This window comes from Pogona vitticeps, chromosome 5, assembly GCF_051106095.1.
Source record: "Pogona vitticeps strain Pit_001003342236 chromosome 5, PviZW2.1, whole genome shotgun sequence".
Classification (NCBI taxonomy): Eukaryota; Metazoa; Chordata; class Lepidosauria; order Squamata; family Agamidae; genus Pogona; species Pogona vitticeps.
The window spans coordinates 135,954,160-135,980,783 of record NC_135787.1 but is presented as its reverse complement, the minus strand read 5'-3'; the positions used below and the strand labels follow the sequence as shown (position 1 = coordinate 135,980,783).

Below are 26,624 nucleotides of genomic sequence, written 5' to 3'. Positions count from 1 at the left end.
CTAATAGAGTTTTGTCAAGAGAACAAGCTGGTCATCACAAACACCCTTTTCCAACAACACAAAAGGCGACTCTACACATGGAAATCACCAGATGGGCAACATCGAAATCAGATTGACTATATTCTCTGCAGCCAAAGATGGAGAAGCTCTATACAGTCAGCAAAAACAAGACCTGGAGCTGATTGTGGCTCTGATCATCAGTTTCTCATAGCAAAATTCAAGCTTAAACTGAAGAGAGTAGGAAAAACCACTGGGCCACTCAGGTATAATCTAAACCAAATCCCTTACGAATACACAGTAGAAGTGAAGAACAGATTTAAGGAACTAGATTTGGTGGACAGAGTGCCTGAATAACTTTGGATAGAGGCTCGTAACATTGTACAGGAGGCAGCAACAAAAACCATCCCAAAGAAAAGGAAATGCAAGAAAGCAAAGTGGCTGTCCAACAAGGCCTTACAAATAGCAGAAAAGAGAAGGGAAACAAAATGCAGGGGAGATAGGGAAAGTTACAGAAAATTGAATGCAGACTTCCAAAGAATAGCAAGGAGAGACAAGAGGGCCTTCTTAAATGAACAATGCAAAGAAATAGAGGAAAATAACAGAAAAGGAAAAACCAGAGATCTGTTCAGGAAAATTGGAGATATTAGAGGAAAATTTTGTGCAAAGATGGACATGATAAAAGACAAAAATGGAAGGGACCTCACAGAAGCAGAAGACCTCAAGAAGAGGTGGCAAGAATACACAGAGGAATTATATCAGAAAGTTTTGGATATCCCAGACAACCCAGACAATATAGTTGCTGACCTAGAGCCAGACATCCTGGAGAGTGAGGTCAAGTGGGCCTTAGAAAGCCTGGCTAACAACAAGGCCAGTGGAGGTGATGGCATTCCAGTTGAACTATTTAAAATCTTAAAGGATGATGCTGTTAAGGTGCTACATTCAATATGCCAACAAGTTTGGAAAACTCAACAGTGGCCAGAGGACTGGAAAAGATCAGTCTACATCCCAATACCAAAGAAGGGCAGTGCCAAAGAACGCTCCAATTACCGGACAATTGCACTCATCTCACACGCCAGCAAGGTTATGCTCAAAATCATACAAGGTAGGCTTCAGCAGTATGTGGACCAAGAACTCCCAGAAGTACAAGCGGGATTCCGAAGGGGCAGAGGAACTCGAGACCAAACTGCCAACATGCACTGGATTATGGAGAAAGCCAGAGAGTTCCAGAAAAACATCTACTTCTGCTTCATTGACTATGCAAAAGCCTTTGACTGTGTGGACCACAGCAAACTATGGCAAGTCCTTAAAGAAATGGGACTGCCTGACCACCTTATCCATCTCCTGAGAAACCTATATGTGGGACAGGAAGCAACAGTTAGAACTGGATATGGAACAGCGGATTGGTTCAAAATTGGGGAAGGAGTACGACAAGGCTGTATACTGTCACCCTGCTTATTTAACTTATATGCAGAATACATCATGCGGAAGGCTGGACTGGAGGAATCCCAAACTGGAATTAAGATTGCAGGAAGAAATATCAACAACCTCCGATATGCAGATGATACCACTCTGATGGCGGAAAGTGAGGAGGAACTAAAGAACCTTGTAATGAGGGTGAAAGAGGAGAGTGCAAAAAACAGTCTGAAACTCAACATCAAAAAAACTAAGATCATGGCCACTGGTCCCATCACCTCCTGGGAAATAGAAGGGGAAGATATGGAGGCAGTGACAGATTTTACTTTCTTGGGCTCCATGATCACTGCAGATGGAGACAGCAGCCACGAAATTAAAAGACGCCTGCTTCTTGGGAGGAAAGCAATGACAAACCTTGACAGCATCTTAAAAAGCAGAGACATCACCTTGCCAACAAAAGTCCGAATAGTCAAAGCTATGGTTTTTCCTGTAGTGTTGTATGGAAGTGAGAGCTGGACCATAAAGAAAGCTGACCGCCGAAGAATTGATGCCTTTGAATTGTGGTGCTGGAGGGGACTCTTGAGAGTTCCCTGGACTGCAAAGAGAACAAACCTATCAATTGTAAAGGAAATCAACCCTGAGTGCTCATTGGAAGGACAGATCCTGAAGCTGAGGCTCCAGTACTTTGGCCATCTCATGAGAAGAGAAGACTCCTTGGAAAAGACTTTGATGTTGGGAAAGTGTGAAGGCAAGAGGAGAAGGGGACGACCGAGGATGAGATGGTTGGACAGTGTCATCGAAGCAACCAACATGAATTTGACACAACTCCGGGAGGCGGTGGAGGATAAGAGGGCCTGGCGTGCTCTGGTCCATGGGGTCACGAAGAGTCGGACACGACTAAACGACTGAACAAACAAAACATGGTTTTATTGTTTTTGTTTAGTTGAAGCTCCTATTTTACTTTCTGGATGCGTGATTTTAACCTTGGCAAAAGTAAAATAAAGTTAAACCAAACAGGATGGTCTGCAGGCCCCTTTCCCACTATCCCCATCGCCTCCTTACCTGCTCCTGCCATTGCCTCTTTCACTGCCACCATCCTCAGAGGCAGTGGGGTGAACTTCCTTGTCAGGAGCCAGCTGCTGTCTCTGACCGTGCATCTGCCAGCCAATTTGTTGCCAGGTCAGCAGGTGCACACTAGATGGCTTCTCCATCTTGCCATTGTCTCCCTGAGTAGCCTAGGAGACAACGGAGGCAGCAAAGAAGCCAGCTGGAGCAACAAAGTGGCTGCCTCTGAGCATGGGTCTGCCAGCCAGCCAGCTGCCAGGGAAGTCTGGTGCTAGGGCAATTATGATGGTGGCAGCAGCGGCGGCAGCAGGTAGGCCAGGTGAGGGACCAGAGATGGGCCTAAACCACCATGAATCATGAACCAGTTAATGACAAACCACAATTTAGTCGTTTATTCGTGTCCGACTCTTCATGACCCCATGGACCAGAGCACACCAGGCCCTCCTGTCTTCCACTGCCTCCTGGAGTTGGGTCAAATTCATGTTGGTTGCTTCGATGACACTGTCCAACCATCTTATCCTCTGTCATCCCCTTCTCCTCTTGCCTTCACATTTTCCCAACATCAGGGTCTTTTCCAGGGAGTCTTCTCTTCTCATGAAATGGCCAAAGTATTGGATCCTCAGCTTCAGGATCTGTCCTTCCAATAAACACTCAGGCTTGATTTCCTTCAAAATGGATAGGTTTGTTCTCTTTGCAGTCCAGGGGACTCTCAGGAGCCTCCTCCAGCACCACAATTCAAAAGCATCTCTATTCTTAGCCCCTGCTGAATTCACACTTTCATCCTCCTTATCAGCATCAGCAGCATTACTTGTTATACACATTTATAGCCTGCCTTTCAATTTCTTAAAGGCTCAAAGCCACTCAAACATATTTTAAAACAACATCACAATATAAAAAATAAAGTCTAGATGAGAAGATGGGGTAGTAATAAAAATAGCAATCAACGAAATGGATGGGCACCACAGTTTTAACTTCCACCAGGTAGTGGAAGCCCATCAGGAAGTTACAACACAGAAACACTTATTCCATTTGGGATCTCCATAACACCATTCCATGCTGCTGAAAAGGTACAGCCACAGAAAAGGCTCACTCCTGTACCATAACTAGCCAATCCTAAAGTACTGGCAGAATTTAGAGAAGAGCCAACCCATTAGAATGTAAGGAATAGAAAGGTTCATGGAGGCTCTGGCATGTTTTAAGGTATATAGTGTTGAAATTTGAGGACAAAACTTCATCAGAAGTTGAGAATGAAAGTTTAGAGTAACTGAAGGAATAAAACAAATCAGGCCAAACTTTCTGAAGATACAATGCCCAAATATCCATACTCCGGAAAATATGGAAGATGATACAGTCCCGGCCCCAAAGGTGACCAATATAAATTATGTATCAGTAGTGCAGTTCTAACAAAATTGAGCATACAGCAGAACCACATCCATAAAATATACATAATGGGTGCTGCAAAAGGTCAGAACTCCCACTGTTTGATTTTTGTTTGTTTTACTATCCACTTTCTTTTATTCCTGTTGTGCCTAGAGAAATACTACTGAAAGATCAGCAGGAGACATGTCTTTTGAGTAAAAATTTAAGTGGGCAGAGCAGAAGCTATTTACCAAGCAAGAACTGGAGAAGATTCCTTGGGGTTTTGTGTGTCTGTATGCATGTGTGCCTATGTGTGCACTTGGAGGTACAGAAAGACCAAAGGGTTAAAAAACAATGTATGGTTAGTTCAGAGGTTTTAAGAAAACATGAAGCAGAACCACAAAAGAAGACATTAATGTAAAAGAAATATGTGGCATACGGCGAAGCAGTTTTGCACTGCAGACAAACTGCATAGATCTTCAATAATGGTATTTAAAGACCTATGTACATATTAAACATATGCAGCTTGACTGAAATACTGCACTCATCTACATATTAAATGCAACGGAGCAGCTGAAATGCTGCACTCATATCTCATACTATAGCAAATGTAAAATTAGAAGGAATTATAAAGACAAACTAAACACTTTTTCCTGGAAGCACGTTTGTTTGAGTAACCAGTTTTTTGAATGGGTAGGACTGTATCCAGTGATGTTTATGTAACTGTAATACTTGCACACTGAGAATATCAGAGTCTCAGAGTGGTATTTGTTTGTTCCTTTTTAGTATTTGCATACTTATTATTTTAGCTTTAACATTGTCTTTTCATGTCACATCTTTATACTCATTGTTCTTAGCTTTAAATACAGTGGTGCCTTGCAAGACGAATTTAATTTGTTCCGTGGTTAATGCTGTCTTGCGAAAAATTCATCTTGCAAAACGCGTTTTCCCATAGGAATGCATTGAAATCTAATTAATGTGTTCCTATGTGCAAAAAAAAGTCAGAACAAAGTCAAATTTGGTTTACAAAGGGTTTATTAAGTGCTCTTTAAAACCATACATATTGTGCAGATGATTTCAAAAGTTTTAATCAAAAAACTTTAACTGTTTAAACATCATAGAAAAACATTTAAAAATCAGCAAACATGAGGCAGGAAGAAAAAACAGAAAACATTCGTCTTGTGAAGCACAGCCATAGGAACATTTGTCTTGCGAGTCATCAAACCCCCCATTGCCAAAACCATTTGTCTTGCGAGTTTTTTGTCCTGCGAGGCATTAGTCTTGCGAGGCACCACTGAATTGTCTTCTAATGATGTGATCCATTGTTATATACTCATTGTTTTCAGCGTTAAATATTGTTTTGCAATGATGTAAGCCACTTTGGGATCTTTTTATGGAGAAAGGTGGGATAAAAATATTTTAAATAAATGCATTTATAGGAAGAAACCCTAGCTGGCCTGAAAGCCTAATACCGGCCTATGAGAGGAGCAGCTGTGTAATAGTTTATATATTAATAAATAAGTGTCCAGGCTCAGCTGTGTCAGTGCACTCTAAGGCAACATCATCATAGAATCACAGAATATTGTAATTGAGTTGGAAGGGGCCTATAAAGCTATCGAGTCCAACCCCCTGCTCAGTGCAAGAATCCAAATCTAAGAAGATCTGACAGAGCTGCCCAGTCTCCTCTTGAACACCTCCAACATTTGAAGGCATTCATCCAGGAATTGATCCTGGACGATACATTGAGACAACAACATAGACTTGAGGGAGGACACAGCAAGAGCCAAACTTGTAGTCTTTATTGAAACTAAACACTCAGTCTCAATGCATACAATGCATTAGCTGTTCCACCAATCGTTCTTACATCTATCTGTCACAAACAACAGGAGAAGCGGAAAATTTATGAATGATTGTAGGAGATGATTCCTGCAATTTAATTTTCCTTCATTACACACACACACACAATTGGCACAATGGCAACGGCATTGATGAGTGATTGATTTGCTGCATCACGGCCCATTTTGAAGGACACTTGTCCAGCAGGCCAAGGCAAAGAGGCAGTCCCAAAACCAGCAAAATCAGGGAGTTGGACAGGGGACAGATTGTATTTGTCCTTAGTGTGGAAGGGTTTGTCACCCTCGAATTGGCCTCGTCAGCCACACTAGACGCTGTTCCAAGTCCTCCCTACAGAGCACGTTACCATAATCTCTTGAGACTGAAGGATGCCTAATCTAATCTGCCTTTCTCCCCATAAAGCACCCAAGGCGGCTTACAACGGGTTCTAAGATATGAGCTAATCACCCAAAGGTCAGAACATGGCATTCTCGTAATCTGCAGGTCATTGCTAAAGAACTAAACCCTACTACACAGAGAAAAGTGGTGTAAAACCTTTCTAAGTTCTGGGTTTCCCATGTGAACAAATGTGTATCTATTTGTGTAATAGGTTCCTGTACTTCCGGGACAGTGTGTCAGACTAGGCAAGTGATGCAACACTATGTTCGATAAAGCCAAGAAAAAAGGTCCATATAGACAGACTATCATTCACTTCTAAACAAGCAAGCAAGCAAGCAAGCAAAAACCATTGAGTTTATGAATGTGGCGTATTGTGCTTCTGTATCCACTGTGACAAACCCAGACCTACTGGGATCTGCCACACGTTAACTAAGCTGCCACCAACCATTCCCTATAAGAAGTCACACAGACCAGGGATGGATTTTTAAACAAATAAAAGAGTAAGGTTTATTTAAATACAACACACAGGGAAAATAAAATGATCAGGTGAATAAGATATAGTAACGTGGCTTATTCTCATTCATACATGCACACAGTTTGGTTCACACAGAACCCTTAACTTGAAGCACAGACCCTGAACCTATCAGTTCTGGCTAACCAACAGACACCTGAACCTATCAGGTTGGTACTCTGACACACAGTAGTACCCTGTCTGACACACAGACTCCCACACCAGCTTCTTCTTCCCAGCTGCTGCTTCGTCACATCCCAGCGTCTCCTAACTTCTCCACACACGCATCACATATATATACAGTACAGCCCCTCCTCCTGATGTCCCGCCTTCCACTCCCCATAGGATGGAACTTTCCCTCCAAACCCATGACAGACAGGTAACATCAGTGCTGTATGTAACACCTCCCCTCTTTATAAGTTGTTTTGTAGGGGGAAAGCTAAGGTGCTTTTTCCCAAAAAACAACCTGGATAAAACACACAACAACAGTTATACATACCATACTTACTTATACTTACATTCTAAGTTAACCATAGCAATTAGGCATTTAAACATTTACCATATACATTACATCAATTTACCTTTATTCATACAAACCAAGTTCAAAAAACAGGTACATTTAACTTTTTGTCATCAATATATATACATAGTCCATGTTTCTTTCGCCGTCTTCATTCTTCAGGTCTTCTTGACAAGGCGTCAGCAACACAGTTCACTGACCCTTTGACCACCTTCACTTCAAAGTCATAGTCTTGTAAGTTTAAAGCCCACCTCATAAGTTTACTATTGTGGGTTTTCATTGTCTTTAACCATTGCAGTGGTGAATGGTCAGTGCACAGAACAAAATGTCTTCCCCAGATGTAAGGCTTGGCCTTCTGGATCGCGTAGACTATGGCCAAACACTCCTTCTCCACGGTTGCCAAATGTCTCTCACCTTTTTGAAGTTTCCTACTCAAGTAGGACACTGGATGCTGGTCACCATTCTCATCCTCCTGGCAAAGAACTGCTCCTACCCCGCTGTTAGACGCATCGGTGTAGATGATGAACTCCCGGTCGAAGTCTGGAGCCCGCAGCACTGGATACTGGACGAGCGCCTCCTTCAACCTCTGGAACGCCGCCTCACAGTCGCTGGTCCACGGGATGCGGTCATCAGCCTTCTTCCTCGTCAGATCGGTCAGCGGAGCCGCAATCTCGCTAAACCTCGGGATGAACTTTCTGTAGTAGCCCACCAACCCAAGAAATGATTTGACTTTTCTCTTGGTGTTGGGTCTGGGCCAATCACGAACAGCTTCTATTTTGGTCTCTAGGGGTTTCATCACTCCTCCCCCTACCACGTGACCCAAATATTTTGTTTCTGGGATACCCAGCTGCAGTCTGTTCTCTCTGCAGGGCCCAGGCCAGAGCACTCCCTCCCCTGGGTCAAAGTGCCTCTCACTGGCTCTCTGGTCATCCCAAGCTTTCTTTCTGACCTTTTGAGCTTGCAGGGTCTCTGCTACTAGCTCTAGGTTTCTCTTTAGGTCATTCATCAAGGTGTCTCTATCTGTCACAACGTCTTGTGGGTCATCCTGGGTGATCTGCTCCCAATTTTGTTTGATCAAATCAAGGGGCCCTTTCACCCTTCTCCCAAATAAAAGTTCAAATGGACTGAACCCGGTACTGGCTTGTGGCACTGATCGATACGCAAACAAAAGGGATTGCAGCTTCTGGTCCCAATTGTTTGGATTCTCTGCCAAGTAAGCCCTAATCATGCGCATTAGAGTCCCATTGAACTTCTCAGTTAACCCATTACTTTCAGGATGATAGGCAGTAGTTTCCTTGTGCTTAATTCCACAGATTTGCCATAAGCGTTTCATGAGCTTTGAGGTGAACGATGCGCCCAAATCTGTGATTATTTCTGAGGCAAATCCCATCCTGGACATATACCCCACCAAGGCATCTGCCACTGTGTTAGTTTCAATGTTAGTCAAGGGTATGGCTTCAGGGTACCTCGTGGCATGGTCCACAATGGTGAGAATGAACCTGTTCCCCCTCTTTGTGGCCTTGGGCAAAGGTCCCACAATATCCACCCCTATGCATTTGAACGGAGTGTCAACCACAGGCAAAGGGCACAACTTTGCTTTGGTCCTGTCGCGGCTATTCCCCTGCCTTTGACACACATCACATTGTTTACAGAACTCCCTGATCTGCCTCCCTATGTCAGGCCAGTAGAAATTCTGTGTGATTCTCTGCTGTGTTTTATTCACCCCTAAGTGTGCAGCAAACATGTCAGAGTGCCCCCTTTGTAAGATCATGGGGCGATACTTTTCAGGTACCACCAGCTGACTTCTGATTCCCTCTCCCCCTTTTGAGATATTCCTCAGGGTCTCTCTATACAAAATCCCCCTTTTCTCCAGAAATCTCACTGGGGTTTCAGGTGTTAGCTGGGCGTCAGTCACCTGTTCAAAACACTTTTGGAGAGTGGCGTCTGCCTTTTGCTCTTGTCCAAATCTGCTGTCTGTGGTTAAGGTTTCCACCACAGCTTCTGAACTCCCCCCACCTGCTTCCGTCTCTGGCTCATCATTACCCCCCTGAACTGTCCCCGTGGTGGCTTGTGAACGTGTAATCACTAGCACCCGTTTCACATGTTCAGCCAGGTCATTTCCCACGAGCACGGCTGCTGGCAGAGTCGATGAAATCGCTAGCCGCCAAACTCCCCTCCAGCCTTGAAAGTTGACAGGTACCTCCGCGACTGGCAGAGAGATCACCTGCCCCTCAATCCCTGCCACCTTCATGCTCTCATTTGGGATTACACATTCCCTAGGAATAATATCTGGATGGCACAGGGTCACCTGAGAACAAGTGTCCCGCAGCCCCCGATACTGACGGTCAAGTATTCCTACGTCCACCCCTGCTGTCTCAAACAACTGAGAATCTGTTCTCACCAGCAGGCAGCGCCTGACCTCTACAAGAGGACCATTTTCCTTAGCCTGATCAGCAGATGTAGCTGTTCCAGATTGAGTCGCCATGGCAACAGGCTCCCTCAGTGACAATGAGCCTTGCTCTTTCTGGACACAGAACACAGCTTTTGGCTTGGTTCCACTCGACTCCTGAGGCACAATTCCTTTTAGCTGCTTTAATTTCTCACACTCTGAGATTAGATGGCCCTTTCCCTGACAGAAATAACATTTTCTGGCGTATTTTGAGTCTTTCTCATCTTGTTTTGGTTTTCCCTCCAAAATCTGAGGTCTTGGTTTCATGTCTGAGGGCTTCCCTTCACCATGGGCCCCTCCCCCTTGCTGGCTTTTCCCTGGTCCCTGAGAGTACTTGCTGTAGGTTTCTTTGGGTTTTCCTACAGATTTCTCCTCACCTAAGGGCTTTCTTATCTGGTGAATAAAATCTGCAATCTCGGCGGCTTCTGCCACAGATTTTGGTTTCCTTTCCCTCACCTGGAACTTCAATTCCCCATGGAGAACTGAATAGAACTGTTCCAGCGCTATTAAATCTTTAAGCTGCTGAAAGGTCTCTGTCCCCTCCTGAGATAGCCATTTCTCAAGCAGCCTCACCAATTGGGCCCCCACTTGGGTAAAAGTCTGTTCTGGCTTCTTGGTGATTGACCTGAATCTTTGTCTCAGTTGTTCCGCATTTATCCCATGTCTTGCAAACACCAGTTTTTTAAACTCTGCAAAATCTCTCATCAGTTCCTCAGGCATCTCGGCATAGACCTCAGCCAGGCTACCACTGATTAAAGATCGCATGATGGTCATCTTCTCAGTTTCCCTCACTGAGAAGTCCACAAACGCTCTTTCCACTAAGGAAAAGAACACCTCAGGACAATCTCCCTTGTGGTACACAGGGAATTTCTTCAGGTCAGCCTTAGACAATTGGCCTCCCTCAGAATCCCTATTGTTATTATTATTCTGGTTCATCATTTCCAATTTCCTTAATTCAAACGCCATCCTTTCTTTTTCCAGAGCAATTTTCTCTCTCTCCATTCTTTCTTCCCTCTCCATTCTCTCTCTCTCTCTCTCTAATTCAAATTGCCGCTGTTTCTCTCTTTCCCTTTCCTCCATTTCCCTCACCCTCAGTTCATGCTGTTGGGCTATGAGTATTTTTCTGAGTTCTGGGTTTTGTTCTCCCGTGCTGTCACCTTGCACTGAGCCAAATTCATCCTCAGAACCTTGGTCAATCTGGGGGTCTTTCACTTCACCCATTTCTGCCATCTGGCTTCGAGTCAAGGGCATAATCCCCCCCTCAGAACAGGCTGCTTTAAAAAGTCAAGCCTCAAAATAAAACGACCACTTTTTTTTTCTTTTCTTTTGCCTCAGAAGCAGCTTTCCCTATAGAATGCTGCTGTCCTTCAGCACTTAACTTGCAACTGTAGCAAGTTGGAGTCTACCCCCCTCTGCTGGGCCTCTCAGCAGGCAGGCTAGATCACTGTTACTATACAGTTTTGCCTCAGCTTTTTTCCCGCCAAAACAGGCTGCCTCAGAGCACTCTAATCTAGTCTCCCCAGTTGGCACGTTCTTCCACTAGCGCACCTCCCCGTGAGGTACACCTAGAAGATTACCTACGCGCCTCAGATTGTCCCTGTCTAGACCCCCCTTGCTCTGGGCACTCTTGCCAAGGCTTTGCTGGACCACTGGACAACTGGACCAGTCGTATCCCACACGCTGGACACCAATCAATGTGACAAACCCAGACCTACTGGGATCTGCCACACGTTAACTAAGCTGCCACCAACCATTCCCTATAAGAAGTCACACAGACCAGGGATGGATTTTTAAACAAATAAAAGAGTAAGGTTTATTTAAATACAACACACAGGGAAAATAAAATGATCAGGTGAATAAGATATAGTAACGTGGCTTATTCTCATTCATACATGCACACAGTTTGGTTCACACAGAACCCTTAACTTGAAGCACAGACCCTGAACCTATCAGTTCTGGCTAACCAACAGACACCTGAACCTATCAGGTTGGTACTCTGACACACAGTAGTACCCTGTCTGACACACAGACTCCCACACCAGCTTCTTCTTCCCAGCTGCTGCTTCGTCACATCCCAGCGTCTCCTAACTTCTCCACACACGCATCACATATATATACAGTACAGCCCCTCCTCCTGATGTCCCGCCTTCCACTCCCCATAGGATGGAACTTTCCCTCCAAACCCATGACAGACAGGTAACATCAGTGCTGTATGTAACATCCACAATTCAAAATACCAGGAAATGGCCCAAAATTGCTACACAATATTGTGCCCAAATTGCCAGGAGGATAAAGGCTGTCAAGCTTCACATTGCAAAGGGCAGTCTGAATGTTGACAGCACCAATGGCAGCAGTCAAGATGGTCTACAAAATATCCTCTTGTGCTCACTACCATTCACAAAATGACACCAAGCAAGGGAAAAACCCAGAAATTGATTCCTTTTTTTATCAGTTAACCACTTCTCACCCAAACACAAAGCAACTGTCAGAGCTGTTTTTCAACATCTGAATGGTAATGAACACAGGATATCCTGTAGACCATATTGATTGCCATTGCTGCCATTGATATTTGTTTGTTTATTTAACTTATATGCTGCCCACTCTACCCAAAGGTCTCTGGGCGGCTTACAACAATTAAAATTCAATTAAAATACAATAAAGGATAAATTTAGGCTGTACTTTACTATCTAAAGCTTGGCATCCTTTTTCCTCCAGGTGACACATTTCCTGGCATTTTGAATAGTGGGTACAGAAGCACAACATCCCGCATTCATAAACCAGCAATTGCGTTTTTTTTGTTGTTGATGATGAAAAATTGAATATACTTTGGAGGGTCCTTCCTTCCTTCCTTCCTTCCTTCCTTCCTTCCTTCCTTCCTTCCTTCCTTCCTTCCTTCCTTCCTTCCTTCCTTCCTTCCTTCCTTCCTTCCTTCCTTCCTTCCTTCCTTCCTTCCTTCCTTCCTTCCTTCCTTCCTTCCTTCCTTCCTTCCTTCCTTCCTTCCTTCCTTCCTTTGTATCAGAGCACTACACAATTTAAAATTATGGATGTATATGAAAAATAGGAAAAATTAAAACCACATTAAAATGTTAAGATCATATATTATTTTTAAACAGAAGTTGGCTACTTCAACAGATTTATTTCTAGATCTTTGTTAGATTTTACCAGCAGATCTTACCAGATCTTTGCTGGTAAGCCTCTTCCACTCATGCTGAGTTTTAGAACAAAGTGGTTGTTTTTTTCCTTTTGAACAGCCTTTTTTGGAGGATCAGTATTTCAGGCTCTGCATCCTGGATTCTTAAAAAAATAAAATAAAATAAATGTGGGACCAATCATTGCCTTTCAGGATAAGCAAGACTGTTTTTTCCCCCAATTTGAATTATTTTAAATCTGGGGGCGTTTAGGGTTGCTTGTTTCTACACGGAGTGAGGAAGAGTTTTGTATCTAAAAATCATAACTTGAAAATAATTTGCCCAAACTTCCCCACATTTGGTACAGAGCAAGAGCACGCTGTATCCTACATCTGTGCCAAATTTAGTTCAGATTCAAAGTCCAGTTTAAAATTTATAATTTCTTTGTTTGGGATGCCACCATTTTTAAACAATCCTTGTAGAATGTTGATTTGCTCTGCTGCACAATAACAAATCTGCACTACCATGCAGCTATAATTATCATTTATATCCGGTATTATGTTGTCGTAAATGTTGTATGCATTTTTTTGTGTTGTGCACTGTTCTGGGTCTTTCTGGAGAGAAGAACAAGACATAAATGAAAACAAACAGATAAACAAATAAATAAATAGTGAGCTGAGATTGTCTTTTTAATAAAACACTTATAACAACAAAAATGGATAAAACTGCCAATTAACACTAAAACAATTCACATGCTTGCAAACTATTAACTAGCATGACTTGAGGAAAAGAGGATGGGTGTCATGAAAGGGCACCAAGTTGTTCATTTAATTTGATATTATTGTATTTTTAGTTCCAGGGATCAGAAGAGGAGCTTATGGACTTTTTTGCCTTCTAACTTGACTAGCTGTGGGTTCCATGAACTTTGACTTGAGTTTGTGGTGAGGGACAGCAAAAAGTCTTGCTGCTCCTTCTCAACAGTAGTTGTTAACTCACTCAGTTAACCCCTTCCAAGCAGTGTTCAGTTAAATGCCTTCCAAAACCTAGCTGCTTTTTGTGCTGTTACCCTGAGCCTGCTGTTTAATAGTTGATGCAGTATCTTTTTCCTACATTTCATTTCAACCTTTGGAGTTTACTGGAATTTTAAGAGGCTTTAAAACACCTTGAATTATGGAAGTAAGTAACCCTACAAAAGCACATTCTTTTCCTTGCCTTCTATATGAACAGAAACCTATAGTTTCTTTTCCTGGGAGCTAACAATAGTTGCAGTGTCTGACAAATGAAATGCCTTTCAAGAGATTTGTCACGTGAGGGAGCCCTTTCAAATGCATCTTAGATTTCTCTGATGCTGAAAGAAAGGCACCTGTGAGTACACACACAGTTTACTGTAAATCAAGATATTCTGTATAAATAAGACTCCAACTGAGAATAGATTGCACATAATGATCAGCAATACATTTGGGCTTTATATAAGCTTTCTCTATAATATTCAGGTTTGAATGCTAGAAGATAAAAATTTGGAAACACATTGCTTATAGATAACTTACAATGTACACAGTAATGCTGACAGACAAGCCTTTTGAAAACAAAATAGTCTATTTACACTGAAGGAGTCTCTCAAGATTGTACTGTTGGATTTTGAAAGAAAGCTGTTATTATTAAAAACCCAATATTTCATTTCATGTTTCTAGATTAGTTATTCCCTGATTACTCATGTTTTCCAAAAATACTAATTCACCGGTTTGCCACTGAATTTTACATATTGTGAATTGATAAACACAGCTAAAGATTTTAGTCAGATTTTGACTTGAAATTGGTTGAAACAAGAACATATTTGAAAGTTCCGGCCATCAAAAAACCCCACAGACCAGCATCTTATGTACTTCAGAGATTCTCATTCTCTTTTATCAGAGGAACAGTACACATTTATAGGCACAAATATTTTCCTGTGTGTATCCCACAGCCTGGAACAAAAAGCTCCTGCATGCGTGAGGCACAATTGGTTTCTTGAAACCTCAAGATCCCTGAGCTGGCTCTTCTATTGTCCATCAAAATCAAAAGGATTTCTAACCTCCCCAGAATACAAAGTAGGTAATAAAACTTTATGATCAGTTGTATGCTCCAGAATTTGAACCTATGCTTCCATGAAACCACAAGGGGCTAAAAGTCAGCACAATAAGATTTGTAGTTGTTTTTGTTGTTATTTCAGAGAGCAAGATGGAAGTTACATTTTAACATTGCAAAGAAGAGGAGCTTTTTGGCTGTTTTTACTTGCTTGGGATGATTACAAATTAAATAAAATTTCAGCAAGCTGTGGCTATGCTAGAGAGTTTATAGAAAGTGACATGGCGGAGATGGTGGGTGGCACCTTATTGTTTGAAGGTGCTCAAGTTCTGTTGGCAAAAAACTGCTCTAGTCAAGTTCATATGACTAGAGAATCAGCAAATACTTGGAGAAGAAAGAGCAACAAGGAAATGAAAGGAATCCTACAGCAAGGAAATAAAAGGAATTCTACAGATCAAGATGTATTATGGAACTGATGCTCTATGAACACCTTGTTCCATGCACCATTAGGCTGCAGGCCTGTGATGCTGGCATTGTTCCAGACCTTCCTTTTTCATGTGGAGCATTCTGCTCTGGCCATGCAGGTTACCAGTTAAACCATAATATCTCAGGCCCAAGTCCACACCTTCTTATTGTATCCGAAAATTTAAAGTCAAACTAGATATTAAGGGGAAGTGTAAATAGCCACTGTGGGATTTCCCCTGAGACTCATGCCTTGGCAATCAGAACTGCATACAAAACTTGGGTTTACTTTCCAACAACCAATTGCAAAAACAAAGCACAGTAATTGCCAGATAGGAAGGTAAGGAAATTACATGTTTAAAGAAACAGATGTCTTTCAACAACTGAGGACACACCTCTGTGATGCTTGACTTAAAAAAAATTATAAACACTCATTAGTATAACAAGGAATAGCCTCGTTCAAGAATAAAAACAATGTTTCAAATGTCATTTAACAGAGTGTAGACCTTTCACAGACTTAAATTGAAAAGTCACTCTTAATGAAGTCATCTGAACGTCATTAGAGGTCCAACAAACTGTATCCAGTTACCGCTTCATACTACCCACCTTCTCTCCCCAGCCCAATAAAACTGTTTGTAACATTTTTATATCATAGTGAACATGCATTGTACAAACAACCATGATATCATATTACAGATAACAACAAAACCCACAACTAAGTATATTAACTACCAACAAGTAATCAAACATAGTAATAAAGACAGAAAAGAGTAATGTCCTCTGCTGAAATGAAAATAATTGAATTAAAATTCGAACTCCAGACTAATCCCAGCCACCTAAACCTGGAATAACATGGCAAATACAATGACAAGTGCTCATGGATTTTCAAGTGTAAAACAATTAAAAGTTATTCTGAACGGTTTTAAAAATTAGCAATACGACTGTCTGAAGGCTCAGATGCTAATTTAGAGGATGCTGATGGAGGATCACTTGCTTGTCTGTCTCTTCACTAAACTAAAATAAAATCCAACTTATATCAGCATAATATTAAGAAGAAAAGATCAAACTAGGAAATATGCAGAAATACATGAAGAAAGATTTTTCTAATCTAACTGAAACAGTATTTGCTTCATACAAAAATTGATCAGATGTATCACCAAAACAGCAATACCCCAAATTTACCTTGTTCACAGGATACAAAACTAAGAAAGATCAGAGATGAGAAGCATTTATTTTTTGAACTACATCGCAATGGAACTAGTATGGCCATTGTCAGATTCTGGGGGGCTGTAATCTAAGAAACAAAATTTCTTATCTCTAAAAATTGGTTGAGAAGAAGAGGAACTTCCTCTCATCAATGGGAAGAAGAAGCATAACCCACTGTTGCAGAGGGCTTCATTGCCTTCCAGCACTGCAGTTGTGCATAGCAGCACAAAACTCGACAATAGGACAAATTGCACAGACACACTGCTTGGTTGTGTAAGCAGCATATGGACAATTTCAGTACAGTCTGAAAGACAAATACATATCAAAAGAAAGGGAAGCATCAGTGCAGTGCCTAAAATCTAGATAGGCAGAGTAGAAAGTAAGAAGTTCCATGATATATTCAGAAAGGAAATAAATCAAAGAAGGCATTATATGTGTTTACTATTTTTAAACTGGGCTAGGTCAGTCAAAATTATTCCGTGTGACTTACAGAATATTTTTATTTTTCAGCCACTAACTCCAAATGCCCCTTATCAGGCCAAATTTAAGTTGGAGACTAATGACATGCAATTTATTTACCGTAAATAGGAGTAATATGATAGGACTCCATCTCAAGACTCATTTTAAAGCTTGCTTTGAAAGAACAGAGGATGACTTGCAATGGCAACTATAAAGTAATCTTGACATTTATTTTGTAAAAAGAAAGCATGCACAATGCAACCAATGTTTTCAAAAACGTGAACTGGCATAGTTTACGAATACCCCAATTTCTACTTATTTCCAAACCAACATGAGCTGAGGAAGTAAGCTGATTCACTTCTACTATTATATTAGATCAAATTAGATTAATAGAATACAGCTAACCACAGCTCCATATAAAAATTTACCTACAGCTCAGAGTGACTATTTACAGTCTAACTGTAACATAGGAGGAAGAAGGACAAAACATAGAATGCAGAAGAAAGTTAGGTTACTTACCCGTAACTTTGGTTCTTCTAGTGGTACTCTGTGAATTCACAGAAATGGGTTATCCTGCGCCTGCGCAGGAACGTCCATAAGATTCTAGAGCTTAGGAAAAAAGAGTCAATTAGCTCCCCCCACGGGGTACATAAGCCCCGCCTCCTCCATCTTCCTTTCAGTTCCCTAATCTGCCGTTACTGTAAGTTAGATAAGCATGGTATCACAGAACAGTACCATGATGGATAGAGGGGAGGAAGGGAGGGATGTGTGAATTCACAGAGTACCATTAGAAGAACCAAAGTTACAGGTAAGTAACCTAACTTTCTTCATGGTGGTCTCTGTGAATGCACACAAATGGGTGAATAGCAAGCTGTACTCACCGGCAGGAGGGCCATCACAGTATCATAGATGACAGTATCGCCCATCCAAACGCCGCATCATTTTTGGCTCTGACGTCCAGTCGGTAGTGTCTGGCAAACATCAGAGGGGAAGCCCTGGTGGCTGCTTTGCAAATGTTCTACAGTTTGACACCTTTGAATAGGGCTGTTGAGGTGGAAACTGCTCTGGTGGAATGTGCCTTTAAGCCCTCTGGAAGAGGTTTCTTGGCTAGCTGGTAAGCAAGGTGAATAAGCTGAACAATCCACCGTGATATTGATTGAGAAGGAGCAGGAGCACCTTTGCATGGTCTGTGGTAACATAAAAAGAAACATGGAGAGCGTCGGACGGACTTGGTGCGGTGTAGGTAGAAGGCAAAGGCCCTTCTAACGTCGAGAGAATGAATTTTACGTTCCAGCTATGTGGTTGGAGATGGGAAAAAGGTTGGAAGCACAATGGGCTGATTGACATGGAATTCTGACACCACTTTTGGGAGGAAGGAAATGACCATGTATAAGGTAATCTGGGTGCATCTGCAGGTACGGAGGGTCCGACCTCAGGGCAGCAATCTTGCTTGCTCATCTGGCTAAAGTAATGGCTACTAGAAATGCCATTTTCAAGGAAAGCAGTTTTTCAGAGCACGTAGCCATTGGTTCGAACGGAGGTTTAGTAATGGCCTCTAGGACCAGCGGAAGGGACCATTGGGGTGCAATGGTTTGGGAGGGTGGTCGTATGTTTTGGAGACCTTTCAAGAATCTTCTAAGTGTAGGGTCGGAAAAAAGCCTCACAGAGTATGAACGAGGAGGTTGGTGTGCTACAATCGCTGAAATGTAAACTTTAAGTGTGGAGTGAGCAAGTCCCATATTGAAGAGATGCAGTAAAAAGGTAAGTACCGTACGTAGAGAAGCTGGTACCGTGGTCATGCCTTTAGATTGGGCAAACTTGGTAAATGCTTTCCATCTGCCCTCGTATAAGCGCGTGGTAGAGGGCTTTCGTGCATGGTCTAGCACCTCGCGGAAGCGGAGGTTATCCTCCACACTGTCAGGCAAAGGGACTGAACTTCGGGATGGAGGAGAGCCCCGTTGTCCTGTGACAGGAGGGACGGTATATGAAGTAGGTGATAAACTTCTTGTACTATTTCTGATAGGTGAGCGAACCACCAAGGGGCAATAAGGATTGCATCTGTACCATACCGCATTATCCTGGTCACAGTCCTGAGAAACAGTGGAATTGGAGGGAACAGATACATTAGTTCTCCTGACCATGGTATGAGGAAGGCGTCTCCCAGGGAGGCGTCATCCATGCCCGCTCTGGAAGAGTATCAGGCACACTTGGTGTTGAGATGGGACACAAAAAGGTCCAAGGTGGGCTGTCCCCATCATTTGCAAATGTCTAGAAAGACCATCTAGTCTAATGTCCACTCGTGCATTCTGGTAGGGAGCCTGCTCAAGTGGTCCGCTAGAGAGTTGTCCCTGGAAGTGGTGTGGATCGCCTGTGGGAAAACGTCGTGGAAGTTACACCAATTCCAGAACTTGATGGTCAGCTGAAGGAGACGCGTTGATCGCATTCCACCCTGCTTGTTGATGTAGTGCATTACTGTGGTATTGTCCGTTACCAGTTGCACAGCATGGCCCTGGATGCAAGGGAGGAAGGATTGAAAAGCCTTCATGACAGCTATCAGTTCTAGTTGATTGATGTGCAAGGTCCTTTGGGTTGGGGTCCAAAGACCATGGGCACGGAGGTTCTGGCAGTGTGTGCCCCAACCTGAGGTGATTACCTGTATGGACAGGTAAGGGGAGTCTTCCCCATGACAGGTTGCTGGATCTGGACCACCAGGCGAGATGCTGCTCTATGAGAGGGGGGATTCTCAACCTCTTGGACTGCTGGTTTGTCATGGAATTGAACTGAGTGATGAACCAAGACTGTAGGGGTCTGAGTTCGAGTCTGGCGTACAATACCACCGCGGTGGTGGATGCCATCAATCCTAGAATGTGTTGGATGTAGTGCGCTGTAAGTACAGCGCGCGGTCTGAGCTTGCTCACAGCTTTTTTGATCTTTCGAATTCGCTGTTGTGGAAGAAAGGCTTTTGTGCGAACAGAGTCCAGTCCTATGTAAGAGACTACTTGAGAAGGTATGAGATTGGGGGTTTTTGCATTGATTTTTAGTTCTAATTTCTTTAGAGTGGACAGGGTGAATCTCATGGCCGAGAGCGCTTCATGATAGGATTGGGCCACCAGAAGCCAGTCGTCGATGTAAGGAAAGATTTTTATCCTTTGGGTCCGTAGGTACGCGACGACTGGTGCCATGCATTTTGTGAATGTCCTGGGGTCATTGAAAGCCCGAATGGCAAGGCAGTGAATTGGAAGGTATCGTGGTGGAACCGGAACCAGAGGAATTTTTGATGAGACGTGTGGATGGAGATATGAAAATACAGGTATGTGTCCTGCAGATCAATGGTGACGAACCAGTTTCCCTGAGACAAGAGGGGAAGAATGGAGTCAAGGGTGAGCATACGGAATTTCTTGTGAAATATGTACCAGTTGCGGTCTCTGAAGTCCATGATGGGCCTTATGCCCCCATCGTTCTTGGGGACTGCAAAGTAATGTGAGAAAAATCCATCGGTACTGTCAGATGGAATTTGGATTATGGCCTTTTTAGATAACAGGGCTGAGATTTCCAAATGCAGCTGCTTGGTTTGGTGAAGGGATAAGGAAAAATTCTATCCTATATCCATGTTGAATGATACTAAGGACCCACTTATCAGTAGTGATGTTTTTCCATTCTTGTAAGAATGGAGATAATCTCGTATAGGAGGTAGATTCATGAGAATTGCTTACTCCTATGCTGTGTATTGCGAAAGGACTGCTTAGGGCTATGAAAGTGTTGTTGCTTGAACAGCGGCATACCAGCGAGAGGGCTGGTACTGAGTAGATGATTGGTACTGTGGCTTTTTGTAGGCAAACTTTTGGTACCTATACGGCTGGTATGGTACATAAGATTTCGCTGTCTTTCTCATCTTATGGATATTGTCCATAGTCTCATCAGTTTTAGAGTTGAATAGTCCCGCAGCATCGAAGGGAAGTTCTTCGATCTTGGTTTTGGTCTCTTCAAGGATATTGGCTGTTCTAAGCCAAGCGTGCCGTCTAACAGCAATGGCAGTGATCATAGATTTAGAAGCAATGTCAGCTGTGTGTTTTGCAGCAAATCGCTGTTGCCTGGTAAGGGTGTTAGCCTCTTCATAAATGTTAAGGGCTTCTGCTTTCGCGGGGTCAGGTAGTGATTGCAGTACTGGAAGTATCCTGTCCCACAAATTCTTCTGATAGGCGCCCATGGCAGCCTGGTAGTTGGCAATTTTAATCAGCATTGCAGGGAACGAATACATCTCCTTACCAAAGGTGTCTGATTTCTTTCCGTCTTTGTCAACAGGTGCAACTGATGATTTGGTACGTGATTTATACTGAGAAGTTTCGACCACAATAGAATTTGGTGAAGAATGCTTGGCCAGAAAGTCAGAGTCTGAACCATGAGTCTTATAGTGGTGCTCAAGCTTGCGTGGCACCTGTACCAATGTAGGAGGTTTGTCCCAAGAAGATTTTACCAGCTCAAACAAAGCAGGAATGAGACTGAGGCTAGGAGGAGAGGTTTGTCCTGCTCCATATCATGGAAAACAAGGTCCCGTTCTTGTTGAGGGATTTGTGCATCAAGCTGTAGGGTTTTCGCCATCCGCATAATAAGCTGTGCATGAGATGAAAAGTCCTACGACGAAGGCTGAGATGACGAGCCTTGGGCAGCAGTGTCAGGAGCGTCAGAGTCGGTGGAAACCATAGATGGATTAGACGACTGCAAGACAATCGAAGGAGAGTGTCTTGGTACTGCATCTTCTGGTGCCATTTCCGCATCCGATTTGGTGGACTGGGAGAAGGACACGGTATCATGGGCAGCAGGACCGGAGTAGAGCATCATGGCTCGAACCAAAGGGTGTCCTGCACTGTACTTAGCACGCTTGGGAAGTGTTGTAAGTACCGTGGGAAATTGCCTCTCACGAGATGGTGCTTGAGGCGTAGAAAATTCTTGTTGAGCATGTGGCTGACACGGGATAGAGGAAGCCATGGTATGGTGCCATGGTACTTGTGCCTGAGGCTCCGGCTGGTAGGCGTAGCCTGGGTACGGACACGGTTGGAACGGAGCATAAAAAGAGTGGCCAAACTGTGGTAGTCCTTGCGGACGGTACCCATCGCCTCCATCCTGAGGCTGGTACAGAGCGATATTTTTGCGCTTTGCAGTACGCTTTCTAGGAGTTTCATGATCAGACTCCTGTTCAGATGGAGACTCAGTATCAGCCTGCCCTGAGTATCGAGGGCTTGAATGGGCAACGGCCCGGCTGGTGTCTGGCTCAGCCTCAAATTGGCCCGCATTTGGTATCATGCACATATGTTCCTGAGCCGTCTGGGCTAAAGGAATGTGCTCCTCTGCATCAGAGAGTCCGATTGCTTCCCTCGAAGACTCCTCGAGCAATATCTAAGGAGCGAGAGGAGGTACAACAGGCAACTTAGTCGGTTTCTTCGCTCTCTTGGGATTATCAGCAGCCTTCTTCTTTGCAGGGCGTGAAGGTGGTTTGGCTTTTGGCGGTTTGGAAGCGTCCTTAGCCTTAACCTGCCCAGAGACTGTAAGCAACGGTTGATCAGCCGAAGAGTCCTGTTTAGAAGCCTCAGCATGCGGAGGGGACAGTGCTGTGAGGGAGGCGTTTTCCATGTTTGGAGACAGAGACTTTTCGTAAAGGAAAGCTCGAAGTCTTTGGCGCCTCAGCTTAATTGCTTGCTTTGAAAAACCTTTGCAAGCAAGGCAAGACTGATCTTGATGCGATTCTCCAAGACAAAACAAGCATTTATCTAAAGGGCATACAAATGTCCCTGTTGACTTAGAAATATCTTGTTTTGGGCTTTACACATTGTCATATGTGCACACAAACTCCTAACCTGTAAGTCTCAGTTCCTTGTTTTCCATTGACTATCCAGTAAATGACCTTAGAGATGTTAACTGTTCCATGTGTTCAGACCACATCCATACTTTCAAGATGGTGAGATAAGCATGTAAGAAAGTCATACAGGAAACCTTTCTTAGTACCAGCTGTAGACAGCCTGATGATTTTGCTCAATAACAATAACAATAACAACAGTAACAGTAACAGTAACAGTAACAACAACAACAACAACAACAATAATAATAATAATAAACCTTTGTTGGCATATAAAATAAACATAGTCAAGCTAGTTTGTTAAGTTCAGGGCTTCTCCTCCTAACAATTGACTCAAGGAAACAGCTACTTGTTCCATAATGGCAACCACCTCCACTGATAACATTGTCTAGATAGGATTTCCCTTCCAGCTTTAATGATAACGAGGTGACATAGTTTTTGCAGCAGTCCTGATGAAAGAGGACAGTGCAAGAGCATGTGAGTGAGGGTTTCCAGAGCACCCTGCTCACATGGACAGTATCTTTCGGAATAAGGGGTTCCATTACACCTGCTATACGATACAGCACCATGCATGACATTATATCTGACCAGAGAAAAGGCCCTGCGGTTGCTCAATTAAATAAGAAAGAAAGTCTAAAAAGCTATCTCCAAAAAGCGATTTATGTTTCATATCTTCCAGAATTCATCTCTGGGGTTTAAAATAGGATCTAATTATCGGTGAGCTCTATTTTAAATTATGGTAAACTTGTATGTATAGCAGTCCAGAGGTATAGCACAACATTTTTGCACTGGTGGTGACAGTTCCCATATATAGCTTTTAAGGGCTGCTTCAATCCATTAGCTCATCGATTGGTGCAGTTATGTCAAGTTTTCAACATCAGCAATTTCTGTTATTCTGACAAAAGGACACACGTGGATTCTCCCCTTAGTAACTGCTGGAGCTACTATATAAGTTTATATTTTTCAGAATCACTGATAATGACCATTGTTTCTGTCAGGGTATAATATAACTTAAAATATCAGCCTTCAAATTAATGTGGAAAACAGGATTGTTATTATTATTTTACTTATATAATATGTTATGTCATTTCAGGATTTAGTTTTCTCTTGATTTACCTGATGAATTAGGTGATTATTCCAGAGATGACCTTATGGAGTCTTGTGGCCCAGTTTGTCCCTATAGTTACATTTGAAGCACAGTACTGTGTAATATCTGTGGGATGTGGTGGCGCTGTGGGTTAAACCGCAGAAGCCTCTGTGCTGCAAGGTCAGAAAACCAGCAGTCGTAAGATTGAATTCACGCAACGGAGTGAGCTCCCGTTGCTTGTGCCAACCTAGCAGTTTGAAAGCATGTAAATGTGAGTAGATAAATAGGTACCACCACAGTGGGAAGGTAATGGCATTCCGTGTCTAGTCACGCTGGCCATATGACCATGGAAACTGTCTACGGACAAACGCTAGCTCTACGGCTTGGAGACGGGGATGAGCACTCTGCCCTAGAGTCAGACATGACTGGACTAAATGTCAAGGGGAACCTTTACCTTTTACCTTACTGTGTATATCTGCTGAGTAAATCCCACCACGTTACTCTCAGGTGAGTGAGTACATGCATGCCAACAACCTGCAAAATTTTGAAAGTAATTCACTGCTTGTATGTATATGATGAGTTATCAAGAAATCTGGCCATGAAATCTGTCTTAATATGAAAGAGGGGGGAAACTGACATTTGTAGAATGAAATTAGTTATTCTGTAATATGAAGTTCCATGGAACATAACATTTCTTCAGTGGTTTCATACTTGAGATGGAGAACAAAATGGACCTAGAATAAACGAAGCTAGGGTAAAGGGTTAATCTGTATTGCCTGGGGGATTCCTTCAGACCTAAATCTCACACTGAAGTGATAGCTACTGGATCAAAAAGATACCACAGGATGCCTATACCAGCAAGGATTTGGACTAGATGTCCCTTCGGATCCAATTATAAATTCTATGACCCTGTGCTTGCTTTCCACTGATGAGCACTTTGTTAAAACAACAACAACAACAACAACAACAACAACAACAACAACAACAACAACAACAACAACAACAACAACAACAACAACAACAACAACAACAACAACAACAACAACAGCCTTGCTGGGATGATGCGAAAACAACAGCCCTGAAAACCACTTTCTTAGAACAGTAAGTGGAATGTTATTCCAGCTCATTTACCACTGATACAGACAAAATTATAACAGCCAATCTCTGCATTAAAAAGAGAGAAAGAAATCTGAGAAAACATTATTTAGCCAAATATTCCAATTTTATTTCCATAATTTGTTATCATGAAATATTTAGCTCCTAAAATTCATCACCCAAAGACTCAATTTTGCTTTAAAGACAATTAGGTGAGCCTAGGAGATGGACAATTAGAAAGCAAAATTTCCCACACAGGAATTTTTTTCTGAGCCAAGTTCATGTCATTAGTCTGAGGAATCCTCAGTAGGATAGGTTAAATCATACGTAATTGAACCATGATTCTCTTAGCTGGTCTTTCATTGCCTTTAAACTGCGATGGAGAACTTTCTGCTCCTCACTGCATCGCGCCGTCCTTTAGCACTCAGCATTTACTTTTTTGCTTAATGGATTCTTGTGCTCTTGAAAATCTCTTTCACCTGTGACAAATAGCACTGCCAGGATATTAACTACTGCCTGAGTCTATTTAGGCAAAACTCCCGTCTGAAAAGAAAGCCTCATTTTGGTAATTTTCTGCAAGATTTTTACAAGACAGCTTCTCAGCACCTTTGGAACATATATGTCTCAATCTAAGAAAAAATAATTCCTTCTGAAAGTGGGGGTAAGTGACAATGTCAGCGAAAGGCTATTATCCGGAAGCTTTTTATTTTAAAGGCTTCCTCTGGTTTTTCATAGAATTTCAGTTGAAAGGATTTCTACTTGTCCTTTCTACTTGGTCTCCCATTTACATACATTTTTTTTGAAAAATGCAACTCGTAGTGAATTTATACCATTAAATGTTCATGGGGGAAAACCCCTAGGATCTTTCTTGAGGTGTTGAAAAGGAACAAAACAAAACCCAATCTTTATATTACGTTTTAAAATGAAATAGTTCAAGCTCTCTGTGGACTAATTTAATCTTCAAGGACTAATTGAATAACTAGATTTTTGGCATTAATGACATATCATCTATCTATCTATCTATCTATCTATCTATCTATCTATCTATCTATCTATCTATCTATCTATCTATCTATCTATCTATCTATCTATCTATCTATCTATCTATCTATCTATCTATCTATCTATCTATCTACCTCTAATCTGTTTAGTTACGATTTATCCATATTGCATGCTGGCTTTTCAGTTGATATCTGACCTAAGAATGGTCAAACTCGTACCAATGCCAAATACAGTAGATATGTTAAATCAATGAGACTTATACACTGCTGACATATCAACTGGGATGCAGAGTTTCTAGTTTCCCTCTTCCTCAGTTTGTGATGTGTCATCTTTTATCTACCCTATTTGCCAGAGATTACTCATGCGCAACAATGGGCACAACAGAAATAACTTGACACTCACTGTTTTCTTAACTTCTCTGTTACACTGCCCTTCAACTTGCCATGCATAATACCTAAAATAACAACATGCCTCTCAAGAGATAGAACAGTATCCTGTCCAATATTTGTGCATGCACAAAGCTCCAACTGGAGAAGCTGCCACAACACCTTGGATGTTTCTGCAGCTGAAGTTTGTCATGCATAAATACTGAAACGGTACTGATAAGACATGTCACTTTCAAAAATGGAAGCTGAAATCATGCTGAAGTAACAATGCTGGTGGAAGGCTGATGATGTCATTAGTGGGGGTGATTTTCACATATTCAACACTTCCTAATTCT

At 42.4% G+C, this 26,624-nt stretch overlaps 2 protein-coding genes across 6 annotated transcripts in view; both read right to left on the bottom strand.

The window, feature by feature from the left end:
• Positions 1-11,770, bottom strand: part of LOC144583284 (uncharacterized) — a 624,829-nt gene extending 613,059 nt beyond the window's left edge. The window contains exon 1 of the mRNA XM_078376805.1: positions 10,856-11,770. The gene's annotated coding sequence lies outside the window, so the exon portion shown is untranslated. The remainder of the gene's footprint in view (positions 1-10,855) is intronic.
• The window catches only part of IMMP2L (inner mitochondrial membrane peptidase subunit 2), a 659,819-nt gene that overhangs the window by 99,382 nt on the left and 533,813 nt on the right, over positions 1-26,624 (bottom strand). The gene's annotated exons all lie outside the window — the stretch shown is intronic.